The 11707-nt window shown below is 40.3% G+C and overlaps 1 long non-coding RNA gene across 1 annotated transcript; it reads left to right on the top strand.

Annotated features, from left to right (window-relative positions):
- The first annotated feature begins 1046 nt into the window (after positions 1 to 1046).
- LOC120978523 lies at positions 1047 to 2776 on the top strand. Its single transcript, XR_005774109.1, has 2 exons — positions 1047 to 1204; positions 1400 to 2776. It is a non-coding gene; the product is annotated as an uncharacterized LOC120978523 (long non-coding RNA).
- The last annotated feature ends 8931 nt before the right edge of the window (positions 2777 to 11707 follow it).

Here is an 11707-nt window from a genome sequence, read left to right as displayed (position 1 = left end):
GGGTTTGCAGATATCCCTGTGCTTTCCTCCAAAACATCCCCATTGAAATGAATGGAGCTGATTTCCAGTTGCTGCAACAAAATCTGCTGCATGTGAAAGCATCCTGATACAGGCGGCCAGGAGACTGTAAACTAGGAAATGTATTGAGAAGTTACACAGCATTTTATGTTCATTATGTGCACGGTGTAAAGACTGGATCCCTGCTTTCCTTGCACAAGCTGGTATATACATGTACACTGTAGTATATGTATATTAAATTTGCACTCGTGAATACATCATTTAGTTTTTATGCCGGAGTGTTTGCTAGATTCGGGATGGATTATTGTTTTACCTTGTAGCTGATATGTTCAGACCCCTTAACTGGTCTAATAATAATGAGGGGATCCTAAACCCCACATGTACCAGTTCATACATCATGTTATTACCATGCTAGGCTCCATGTAATCTCCTCCGGGCAATAACTGATATGGAATCTCCTTCTCCTCGTTTTTAGTGTTATCTTGAAGATATTTTATTAGTTATTTGTTGCCTGTATTTTGTTACCTTTGCAATGCCATTGCACTGTGAAATGTTTCATGATATCTGAGAGCTGGCCGGAAAATCCTACTGGAAATAATACAGACTAGGCAGACAATGTATATGACATTTTAATATAGGCTTTTTGTGTTTTTTGAATTGATTACGTTTATTTGCCTTTTTTTTTCAGATAGAAGGGGAGCATAGTAAATGACATAATGACTGTTCATACTCGCTGGTACACCCTGTAAAACACTGATGACTTTCGTAACTTATTTTATTTTTCAGGAAGTGATATAGAACCATAGCACGGTTTACATGGATATAGACACTTTTGTTATAAAGTACCGTATATATTTCTTGTTATAATGTAGATTTCACAGAATTTTCATAAAACAACTCGAGTATGCTCCTAAGGGTGACCCTAAACTAATTTTTGTGTTCAGTCAGTCTCCATAAAAGCATATGTCGAGTGCTCTATATACATCTATAGAACAGATGAATGTGGTACACTTTTATTTAGCTTTTTTTTTTTTAAACAGAGAATAACATTTATATTCACAGCGAGTGTTTTATAGTATGGATAAAACTACTAGCAAGGACTCCTGCAAATCCATGTTTCTGTGAGACCGGGCCACCTTTTAGAACACCATTGGGTTCTGCAAAAAGGGTACCACAGGAAGAGCCAGTGGCTGGCACCTGTTGACGACAAAGACGAGATGTCAGGGTAGGACCAGACTGGACGACATTAACACGACTGCACGTGATGGCATGAGGCTGTGGTAATTTGCAAATTGATTAAGTGGCCACATGATTTTGTTGCAAAAAAGCTGCAAAGCCGCACAGTCAATTGTAATGGGCATGCATTTTTTTTGTCAAACAGCTGTTTTCTGCCACTCAACAATCAAATTGCTGCAAGCTGCCGCAACTACTATATGGTTTTCACCCCCATCATAGATGCATCAATGTCATCCCATGTGGCCCTACCCTTAGGAGAACAATATGTCAGACATTATCTAAAAGAAAAAATTAAGGTATGACTCTCAAGGCTCAATAAACTGGTAAACAACCTATATATTATAAAATATAGATTTTTAATAATGGTGGTATTTATTCCAAAGGAATTAGGTAAACTAGTATAAATGAAATAATATTAAATAAAACAATGGAGGTCTAGTCCACATAAATAGAGCTGCGGGCCCCACAGCTATTTGTCACTAAATAAAATATAAAATGATAATATAAATAAAAATAATTTGTCCTGCAGCACTATTTATGTGAACTGGACCTCCATTGTTTTAAATATATATATTGTTGGTTCATTGAGCCTTAAGAATTATACCGTCATTTTTTATTTTTGTGGGCAACAGACTGGTATAGACACTTGGTATAATTGTAACAGATTAATTCTTATAATCTGTGGGGTGGGCCATCTGTTTAATAGTGTATGTCAATATGTATGTATGCAGTTGGGAGGTAGACGGTACACACACTAATACGGTACACACTGTTATTGATGTTCCTGCACACAAATGTAGCACTGTAATGACCTATAGGAACAGTCTCTTCCTCTGCGTTCCACCGCCTTTCTTATTCACTGTGTTCACAACCTACAAAGTAATTTTTATATACGTAAAAGTCATTTTTGAAAGCCATTAAATAACAAAAGTAGAAGTCTTCATTTCTTTATACACGTCAAAAGGATAGTAAGCCCCATATGCAATTGCTTAAATTGAAATGTAAAATACTAGAATTCATGAAACGATGTGCAGATAATGCAAGAAGTTATCAGTATAAAAATTACAGGACTGTAGGTTTAAATTCACACCTTCAAGTTATGGTAGGTGGGCCATATCTGCTCTGTCGGCAGGCATTTTGCTTGGTAATGGACAGTCATTGAGGATGCATCCTGCAATCCACTAGAGACTGATTTTGTAACCAAACTACTTCATAACATATTTCAAAGGATTTAGATATTTTTTTCAGAATGAAGGCTTCTCTTTAAACAGTGGCACCTGTTACCATTACCATCAATAGTACATTCCTGATATTAACTGCAAGTGGTGGGGTACCCTACTAAATAAGTTTGGAGGTACCTCTACCTACTGTCCAAGGACATTTAATTTCATGGAGCTATCTGGTTGCACTTGGTGATGTTCACAGAAATGTCTTTGGAAATGTTAATAAATCAGTCACGTTTGGTAGGACACAAAAGTTACATCCCTGTTCTTAACACAAATAACAAATACCAATTGTGTTGGAAAAGGTCCCATTGGCCTATAATAACTATGACATTCACACAAAATCTAATTTATTTCAATAAATTATGCAAGAGCAACTATATTTGCATTAGCAAAAATCACGCAATATTTTTGGGGAAGAATGAAACCTGTTATTCTTTTAATAAAATATTTGGTGGATCCCATTAGATGAAATAATGCCATTAGATTGAACTCGAAAATGAATTTTTACAACTGGAGAGAAAATGCTAAGTTGGTATCTTCTTCTAATTTGTTTTTTTCTGATCACCTAAATATCTCATAAAAACATATAAAATATATAAACTATCCATTTTGTCCATTAATGGCTTAATGCACCACTCTACGAAATTTAGCTCTTACATTGAGCTTCAAACACAAATGTAAGACGTAAAAGCCGTCAGTGGGTCGGTTGTGTGACCCCGGCTGCTGGTTATCTCAGGATTATGAAGATGCCATAAAATGCGGCAGCATTGTTTTATTTTTGTATTTTACCACAATTCCTGATGTACTGAAGGAAGTGAAATGAGGGACTTGATGCCAATGTATTATCACACGTTCTTTAAAGGTCATTGAGCTAAGAAGGCTTTTGGGCAAGACTGGAAAAGACTTGTAGCTTGAGAGAAGCAATTAGGGGTTTCGAGGACATTTGTAAGACAACCTAGTTCTAACGTAAGTAATGGGATACACAACTACTTAACCGTATTAATGTCATATTGTATATGCTCTCTCCTAGGAGGAAAAGGGACATAGTAAAATTTTTATCTATCAAAAATGTCACTTTAACTGCACATAACCAGGAGTGTTAATGTGTATAGGAACTGCACTGTAACTGCGAAATAATACTGTAAACCCTCTATGTGCCCACACTGTGTTATTTAAATAAAATCTAATCCTTCCTCTCTACATCGGGTACTGACTCTGTATTTGTTATGCTTGTCTTATAAGTAATTATCTATGGCTGGTTCATTGGCTCCTGCTTTGTGAGGCTTTCAGACATTAAAGGGGTGTGGTGATATTATGTGTATAAAGCTTAAAGGGGTTGTGCAAAAATGGTGTGGGTGAGGTTTTTTGCAAATCTCACCACCTGTAAAGGGAAGATTACTTACCTGCTTTCTAGCGCTGGCTCCCTTCTCCTTTTCCTCCAGGCCTGCGATGCTTTGCTGGCTTCCTCGTTGTAATCATCTGGTTTTATGCCGCAGCCAACTGGCTGCAGTGGTGTCTGGCTCCCCTTATGTCATGACAAATGGTCACATGATGCAAGGGGATCCGGTCTCTGATGTGGCCAGGCGGGGAGGAGAAGGAGCAGGGGGAGCCAATGCTTGGAAGCAGGTAAGTAATCTTCCCTTTACAGGGGTAGCCAAGTAGTGAGATTTACAAATTCCCCCCTCCAATCTTGCACAACTCCTTTAAAGAGGATGTCCAGTGAAGAAAATTATTTTGAAGGGGCTCAAAGGGGGATAAAAAATAAAATAAGGGTTACGGCCACATGGTCAGGTTTCTGCTTGCAGTTTTGTGAGCCAAAACCAGGAGTGAATTCAAAAGAGAGGAGACATTATATCCATATTTTATATTTTCTCTCCTCTAAAGATCCATTCCTGATTTTGCCTTTTAAAACTGCATGCAGAAACCTGACCATGTGGTCGTACCCTGATAGTAAATCTGGGCCAAAATAGAGCAGTGACAGGCAAATTAAAGGGGTTGTGCGTCGATTTATATTGATGGCCTATCCTCAGGATAGGTCATCAATATCACCCGGTACCCCCACCAATCAGCTGTTTGATGAGGAGGCGGCACTCCATGCGAGTGCTGCTTCCTATTCATTACACTACGAGTCGTCTCCTATGGAGAGTAAGTGTTGGACCGCCGCCGATCGAATATTGATGAGCTTTCCTGAGGATAGGTCATCAATATAAAACACCTGCACCTTTTAAAACGTCTGCCATAACTCAGCAAGTCGTTCAGCAGAAGACAGCTGCGGTTTATGGCAGTTTGTAGCCTGTTTATTGGCCGCTGCAAGAATTTTATTTCCCCAAATATATTATTCACATACCGCCTATTTTGTTCAGTGGTAATGAGAACCATAGTTCTCGCACAATGCTGCCCAAATCCATATGATCTCTACTCTTATATGTTGTGTACAATCGATTCTAAGAGGACTTGTGGAAAGAACTAGCCAAATATTATGTCGCAATATATTTTCATATTTCCACTTGGCAAAAGCTGCCTCTTAATCCCCCCCTAATTTCTTTTCACATTTCACGTGTTTCCTTGGATAATCAGGGTTTCTGTCCGCTGCCTGTAGACCTCAATCCTGAGCTCATTAAGTTATGATTTCATTTTCCAAGCCTAGGTGACAAACATTAGAAACGCCACTTCCTGTTTTCTCTCAGGATCAAGTTATCCATAAGTCATAAAAATATGAAATGTTTGTATACTTCCTGTGAAATATGAAGTTATTAATATAGTCACTAAATGCAGGTATTCATGACTGATAGAGAAATATGATGTTATGCTTTGAGAGGTGTAAAAGTATTTATGTGTATTAAGCAGCCGTGATCCTATGGTCATAAATGGCGCAGCAGATGTGGCTGTGATTGCAGTGTCTTCTTAATCACAGTAATGACGAGGCATTAACCAGGCAGGATTATTTACTGGCATGAAGGGAAAGGGAGGCTAATTTGATGTGGCAGGTCTTAGCAAATATGAAATGAAGCCTCGCCGGGAGTTGTAAAGTCAGTTCTATAGAAAGCCTTGTTGTACTCGGGAAGATCTGGTGGCGATTTAACGTCAGTCACAGGAGGGAAAAATATTGCAAGACATTCAAATCCCAGAGGCTAGTCCAGAGTACACAACAAATAGTTCACTGTGTATATGCTCATAGAGGCCTCAGATACACTGCTCTGCAATTCATGGCAGGCCCTCACATTGAAGGAAGGATTAAAAGTGAAGTACAGCATCCATTACTTATGAAAACCAGAAGACGTATCTGTAACGGATCTCCTAGCAGCCCGACTGGGTACCTCTGTTGATGGATGCTCCTAGTGCTTCCTGAGTGTTCCAAGCACTCCGCTCGACACCGTAAGCACTGCGACCCCATGAACCGCCGTAGCTTGGTTGGGATCTCAACGTCTTCTACCCACCCTGGACCTACGTCAAGGCTTCCAGGTTCCAGTGGGTGCACCTCTCTTCCTTCATAGAGCGATGCAGGAACAGCTCTTACAAGAGCTAGGGATTATACTCTGGAGAGAATAATGATCAACGCAATCCCCAGAGTGTAGTTCTCCAATCCCCCAAACATGAGCCCAGACTTCATGAAGGGTAGAACAGGACCCTTTAATGGGGCAACATGTCAGCCTTTTATGCAGGTCTTCCAGCAAGGGACACTCCCAATGGGGGACCTTGTGGAAGACTGAGACAGTTTCTTACATAAACCAATCACATACAGTTACAGGCAGAAAACACCCACCTGTGATACAATTAACCAACACAATGGGATAACGTAATCACTCACAGGTAGAAGCTACACACTTTTTTCCCTTTGTAAAATAATGGGGGGGGGGGGGTGGTGGTCGGTAGATTCCTCTACCGAACTAATAAAACATAGTATGGCCTATAATACTCCACACATAAATCAGGGTTAAAAGTTCCTTGTAACCCCAAGAGACTGAGCGGGGGATCTCTATAGTTCTGGGTCCGTAGGAAGGAGGCTGGCCCTCAGGCCTCTCTGGCAGCCCCAGTGACGGTACAGTCTGTCACAGTATCCATCCTGTTATCCAAGTGAAGTCCAGTCCAGATACATACTGTATTTATGGCATACTCCATGAAAACATTCTGTGTGTATAAGCTCGTCAGGCCACTTACAGCAGTACGGTCAGCTCAGGATCCTTTTTATTACAGAAGGCAGATCTTTTGGTATCTACACCCGAGAGGAGAATTCAGATTGGCGGAGCCATTACTGGATAATCATGGTGATAAAACGTACATAAAATGCAAAATTATCGCCAAATATGTCATTGTGAAATGTGAGTGGGACTTGTTCCACAATGCAAACTTGACTTGATACTTGGATCACCCATCTCCCATGCTGTTCTGAGGATACTCTTCTCAACTAACTGTGACAGTGTCTTTATGATATTGCCCAGATAAAAGTCAGAATACACCCTTAAAGAGAACCTGTCATCTGGATTTGGGGTATATCCGCAATGCCCAGTCCCCATAGCTCTGTGTGCTTTTTTTATTGTGTAAAAAAAAACAACGATTTGATACATATGCAAATTAACCTGAGATGAGTCCTGTCCCTGACTCATCTCACGTACAGGACTCATCTCAGGTTAATTTGCATATGTATCAAATCGGATTTTTTTACACAATAAAAGCACACAGATCTATGGGGACTGGATATTGCGGATGTGCTAGCGGCCATCTTGCAGCCCATGTCCTCAGCTCTATACATAAAATCCCGGTGACAGGTTCCCTTTAACATTGCTAGCAAGGCAGTCGCATTCACCAAAAATGGCAAGAACTTGTTATAAAATTAACATCGAAATCCCTCTAACAGATTATAGAAAAACATTAAAAATTTCATTCCCCACCTGTACAACCCAGCATTGCTCTTTTCTGGCTGAAAGTAATGTGAACAACTTCTAATGTGGATTTGTACCAACAGAGATAAAGAAGTGGCTAACAAAATAACTCATTGACGACTGCTGACCACTTCTGCCAGAAAGATAGGCCAAGCTCCCAAAGAGCCACTGGTAGGCATCCCCCAGGTATGCTATGGAAAGTTCACTTCTAAATACATTTTGAAATGTATTCCTTAGAAAAGAGTATACTGTGTGATATAATACAGCAGCTCATTATATAGTATCACACAGGATAGGCTTAGATATAGCAGCTCATAAGACAGTATCACACAGGATAGGCTTAGATACAGCAGCTAAGGGACTCACTTGGACACTTGCTGGCATCATTTAAGTTCTATATCCAGGAGCAGGAGGTCAGCAGTGGCACTTAAAGGGAACCTGTCACCAGTTTTATGGTGTCCTAACTAAGGGCAACATAAATAAGTGACTGATTCTCTTAGAAAAATGCTGGGTCACTTTCTTTAATTGACCCAGTCAATCTGCCAACATCTTGTATTGAAAAGCTCCAGCTGATAATGATGAGTCCTGAATATTCATGAGCTCCTGACTCCCCGCCTACCTGCTGCTGAATGACAGTTTTTTTCCATATGAATCAGCAGCAGGTGGGCAGGGGAGTGGCTATAGCTCTGAATTAAATATACGCTGGACTCAATGACATCACGCTGGACTCAAATCAGCTCATTAGCATGCGGCATGTGGCATCTTTGTGTGTATATTATGAGGTAACCATCTGTCACACCAGTTAGTGAATACATCTAAGGTACATTTTAGTAGTTAATGATTGAATATAATTAGTTAGATTATAATCAAATATCCACATGACAGGTTCCCTTTAAAGGTGGGCAAGTCACACAGACACAGCGGCTACAGTTCTCCTTGGCGGGCCGGCACTGCTGTCTGTCATTTGATTGTGAGCTGATTGGTGGTTCAGCAGTTTCTGCACCCTGCTGCTCCACCAATCATCTTAACCACCTCAGCCCCCAGTGCTTAAACACCCTGAAAGACCAGGCCACTTTTTACACTTCTGACCTACACTACTTTCACCGTTTATTGCTCGGTCATGCAACTTACCACCCAAATGAATTTTACCTCCTTTTCTTCTCACTAATAGAGCTTTCATTTGGTGGTATTTCATTGCTGCTGACATTTTTACTTTTTTTGTTATTAATCGAAATTTAACGATTTTTTTTGCAAAAAAATGACATTTTTCACTTTCAGTTGTAAAATTTTGCAAAAAAAAACGAGATCCATATATAAATTTTGCTCTAAATTTATAGTTCTACATGTCTTTGATAAAAAAAAAATGTTTGGGTAAAAAAAAATGGTTTGGGTAAAAGTTATAGCGTTTACAAACTATGGTACAAAAATGTGAATTTCCGCTTTTTGAAGCAGCTCTGACTTTCTGAGCACCTGTCATGTTTCCTGAGGTTCTACAATGCCCAGACAGTACAAACACCCCCCAAATGACCCCATTTCTGAAAGTAGACACCCTAAGGTATTCACTGATGGGCATAGTGAGTTCATAGAACTTTTTATTTTTTGTCACAAGTTAGCGGAAAATGATGATTTTTTATTTTTATTTTTTTTTTCTTACAAAGTCTCATATTCCACTAACTTGTGACAAAAAATAAAAAGTTCTATGAACTCACTATGCCCATCAGCGAATACCTTGGGGTCTCTTCTTTCCAAAATGGGGTCACTTGTGGGGTAGTTATACTGCCCTGGCATTCTAGGGGCCCAAATGTGTGGTAAGGAGTTTGAAATCAAATTCTGTAAAAAATGACCTGTGAAATCCGAAAGGTGCTCTTTGGAATATGGGCCCCTTTGCCCACCTAGGCTGCAAAAAAGTGTCACACATCTGGTATCTCCGTACTCAGGAGAAGGTGGGGAATGTGTTTTGGGGTGTCATTTTATATATACCCATGCTGGGTGAGAGAAATATCTTGGCAAAAGACAACTTTTCCCATTTTTTTATACAAAGTTGTCATTTGACCAATATATTTATCTCACCCAGCATGGGTATATGTAAAAAGACACCCCAAAACACATTCCTCAACTTCTCCTGAGTACGGGGATACCAGATGTGTGACACTTTTTTGCAGCCTAGGTGGGCAAAGGGGCCCATATTCCAAAGAGCACCTTTCGGATTTCACAGGTCATTTTTTACAGAATTTGATTTCAAACTCCTTACCACACATTTGGGCCCCTAGAATGCCAGGGCAGTATAACTACCCCACAAGTGACCCCATTTTGGAAAGAAGAGACCCCAAGGTATTCGCTGATGGGCATAGTGAGTTCATGGAAGTTTTTATTTTTTGTCACAAGTTTGTGGAATATGAGACTTTGTATGAAAAAAAAAAAAAAAATCATCATTTTCCACTAACTTGTGACAAAAAATAAAAAATTCTAGGAACTCGCCATGCCCCTCACGGAATACCTTGGGGTGTCTTCTTTCCAAAATGGGGTCACTTGTGGGGTAGTTATACTGCCCTGGTATTCTAGGGGCCCAAATGTGTGGTAAGGAGTTTGAAATCAAATTCAGTAAAAAATGACCAGTGAAATCCGAAAGGTGCTCTTTGGAATATGGGCCCCTTTGCCCACCTAGGCTGCAAAAAAGTGTCACACATCTGGTATCCCCGTACTCAGGAGAAGTTGAGGAATGTGTTTTGGGGTGTCTTTTTACATATACCCATGCTGGGTGAGATAAATATCTTGGTCAAATGACAACTTTGTATAAAAAAATGGGAAAAGTTGTCTTTTGCCAAGATATTTCTCTCACCCAGCATGGGTATATATAAAATGACACCCCAAAACACATTCCCCACCTTCTCCTGAGTACGGAGATACCAGATGTGTGACACTTTTTTGCAGCCTAGGTGGGCAAAGGGGCCCATATTCCAAAGAGCACCTTTCGGATTTCACAGGTCATTTTTTACAGAATTTGATTTCAAACTCCTTACCACACATTTGGGCCCCTAGAATGCCAGGGCAGTATAACTACCCCACAAGTGACCCCATTTTGGAAAGAAGAGACCCCAAGGTATTCGCTGATGGGCATAGTGAGTTCATGGAAATTTTTTTTTTTTGTTACAAGTTAGTGGAATAGGAGACTTTGTATGAAAAAAAAAAAAAAAATCATCATTTTCCACTAACTTGTGACAAAAAATAAAAAATTCTAGGAACTTGCCATGCCCCTCACGGAATACCTTGGGGTGTCTTCTTTCCAAAATGGGGTCACTTGTGGGGTAGTTATACTGCCCTGGCATTTTCCAGGGGCCCTAATGTGTGGTAAGTAGGTAAATGACCTGTGAAATCCGAAAGGTGCTCTTTGGAATGTGGGCCCCTTTGCCCACCTAGGCTGCAAAAAAGTGTCACACATCTGGTATCTCCGTACTCAGGAGAAGGTGGGGGATGTGTTTTGGGGTGTCATTTTACATATACCCATGCTGGGTGAGAGAAATATCTTGGCAAAAGACAACTTTTCCCATTTTTTTTATACAAAGTTGGCATTTGACCAAGATATTTATCTCACCCAGCATGGGTATATGTAAAATGACACCCCAAAACATATTCCCCAACTTCTGCTGAATACGGAGATACCACATGTGTGACACTTTTTTGCAACCTAGGTGGGCAAAGGTGCCCAAATTCCTTTTAGGAGGGCATTTTTAGACATTTGGATACCAGACTTCTTCTCACGCTTTGGGGCCCCTAAAATGCCAGGGCAGTATAAATACCCCACATGTGACCCCATTTTGGAAAGAAGACACCCCAAGGTATTCAATGAGGGGCATGGCGAGTTCATTGAAAAAAAAAAATTTTGGCACAAGTTAGCGGAAATTGATTTTTGGGATTTTGTTCTCACAAAGTCTCCCTTTCCGCTAACTTGGGACAAAAATTTCAATCTTTCATGGACTCAATATGCCCCTCAGCGAATACCTTGGGGTGTCTTCTTTCCAAAATGGTGTTATTTGTGGGGTGTTTGTACTGCCCTGGCATTTGAGGGTCTCCGCAATCATTACATGTATGCCCAGCATTAGGAGTTTCTGCTATTCTCCTTATATTGAGCGTACGGGTAATGAGATTTTTTTTTTCCGTTCAGCCTCTGGGCTGAAAGAAAAAAATGAACGGCACAGATTTCTTCATTCGCATCGATCAATGTGGATGAAAAAATCTCTGCCAAAAAAAGAAAAAGGAGGGGAAAGGCGTCTGCCAGGACATAGGAGCTCCGCCCAACATCCATACCCACTTCAGCTCGTATGCCCTGGCAAACCCGATTTCTCCATT

The sequence above is a fragment of the Bufo bufo genome, chromosome 9, assembly GCF_905171765.1.
Source record: "Bufo bufo chromosome 9, aBufBuf1.1, whole genome shotgun sequence".
NCBI classification, from domain to species: Eukaryota; Metazoa; Chordata; class Amphibia; order Anura; family Bufonidae; genus Bufo; species Bufo bufo.
Note: the sequence above shows the minus strand (reverse complement) of the source record. Positions and strands in the feature narration are given on the sequence as shown.